Source organism: Pteropus vampyrus, unplaced genomic scaffold (genome assembly GCF_000151845.1).
Source record: "Pteropus vampyrus isolate Shadow unplaced genomic scaffold, Pvam_2.0 Scaffold35, whole genome shotgun sequence".
Taxonomy (NCBI): Eukaryota; Metazoa; Chordata; class Mammalia; order Chiroptera; family Pteropodidae; genus Pteropus; species Pteropus vampyrus.
The window spans coordinates 3,242,529-3,244,527 of NW_011888816.1; the positions used below are offsets into that span (position 1 = coordinate 3,242,529).

The window sequence follows — 1,999 nt, forward strand, 5'->3', positions numbered from 1 at the left end:
GGAGAGCAGGTGGAGGTGGAAACCAGGAGTTCATTTTTTGGCCACACGAGTTTGAGATGCCTATTAGGTACCCAAGTGAAAATGGTGTATGTGGAGTTAGACCCACCCATCTGGCCTTCAGGGTGAGGGTCCAGTCCGAGGACAAGAACAAGAGAGTGGTCAGTGCAGAGGCAGATTTGGGTTCCTGGTGACTGGGTGAGATCACCTGGGGGCTGGCAAGGCTGAGCCCCAGGCCCTCCGGCATCCCCTGGACTGAACGAGGCCATCAGTGCTGAGTGAACGGTGGGGTCACGAGCCTGCTTGCACCAAACGCAGGACAGCAAAGGGGGGAAAGAAACCAAGAGGAGCAGAGATGCAGGCATTCACTGCGAAGAAAGCGAAGGGTTTTTTTTAAGAAGGGAGAGACCAGGAAAAATCCGTGAGGACACAGCAGAGAGGGGAGACGTCGGGACTGTGTCCGTCAGTGAGCGGAGTGGGATTCCGTGCACAGGTGCAAGGAGGGTCACTCGGGGGACCAGGAGCTCAGCACAGGGGCCGAGCACCCAGGCAGGGATCTCCACCGTCGCTGGGACCCTCTGTACCCAGGAGACTCCTGACACACAGGAGGCCCTCAGCGCTTAACTGGTGAGATCGAACAATGACCAGCCACTGGAAGCAAATACGTGTAATTTAAAGTGGCATTAAGCATTATTTCAGATAGGAGGACAAAAGCAAACGCTGCAGACGGAAATGAGAACTAGGGCAAACTCTGATAGGAACGCAAGTGGATTTAATTATAATTATGTCCCTGCTGTCACCCTGCACATCATCCTACTCCATCCCCACTCAGAGCCCTCTCCTGCACCGGCTCCAAGCACCTGTCTCCACGATCCCTCGGGAAAAGGAAGCAAGCAAGGGCTGTAGCACGATGACCTTGAGCAGGAGATGTTGCCAGCACACTGGGAGGTGATTAACCCTGATCCTGGGACACTGGAAGGTGCGACTGACACAGGCATCTGCAAGAACTGATGATGTCTGTGCAAATCTTGACAGTGCACAAAGGGCGCTGCATGCAGTTCTCATTTCTGCACCCCCAACGCCACTGATTTCCATTATACCCTCTTGTGTCTGAAGAGACTGAGCCTCAGCGCATCGCTATGGCCACGCATGCCGCTCGGGGTTCGATATTCCCATCTTTAACCATCATGGCAATGTTATGAAGTGCTGTCTTCATCTCAGACAGGTCCGGTTCTAGGTGGCCAGTCTCATGATCCGATTCCAAAGCTCACACTCTTTGGTGGTCCCTCCCCACCCCATATATCCCTCCCCCAGTCCTTGCTCCCTCCCACCCTCCCTCCCTGGCAGCGAAAGGCCCCCATACCGGTGATGGTGCAGGCATCCCGGTACCCTCTGCAGCTGGGAGCATCTTCCACAGCCTCGCTTACATAGTGCTCCTCAGGGATGCCCGGGCTGCAGGCTAGGACTGCATGGCTGCACACCTCCGAAGCGGGCACAGAGTTGGCCAAAGTGTCGTCGTGCAGAGCTGTGGCGTCCAGCTTGGCAAGTTTCACGGGGAGGTGCCCACTGCCATCGGGGGCCCCGCTGCTGGAGTCTGGCACAGTTGGGCGGACGGCCCCCAGGAGGTCTCGCACACCAGCAGGGCCTTCTTAACGGGGAATCTACGAGACAATCCAGAGAGAGGAGCACAGTTACTTAGCGTCTGGAAAAAAAACAGACAAAATCTTTCAAAGGGCCCCGAGATGATGTGAGTACAAGCTGCAAATTCTGAAAACTGTTTCCTTCACACCAAGCTATTATCAATCACATTCCTCAGTTTCCGTGAAAGGACTGCAGTGAAGCTCCATTCAAATAATCAGGTATCGATACAGACCAATATATGGAGCACATGGCTTCACTTACTGTCTTGGAACCTGCCTTGGAGCAGCACTAAGCAAATAAACTGGACCACAGCTAAAATGATGACCCTGAAGTAAGGAAATCCAGGACACAGGGAAGCCAC

The 1,999-nt window shown here is 54.3% G+C and overlaps 1 protein-coding gene across 1 annotated transcript in view; it reads right to left on the reverse strand.

The window, feature by feature from the left end:
* Positions 1 to 1,646, reverse strand: part of TRAK1 (trafficking kinesin protein 1) — a 123,442-nt gene extending 121,796 nt beyond the window's left edge. The window contains exon 1 of the mRNA XM_023529069.1: positions 1,361 to 1,646. The gene's annotated coding sequence lies outside the window, so the exon portion shown is untranslated. The remainder of the gene's footprint in view (positions 1 to 1,360) is intronic.
* Between the last annotated feature and the right edge of the window lie 353 nt (positions 1,647 to 1,999).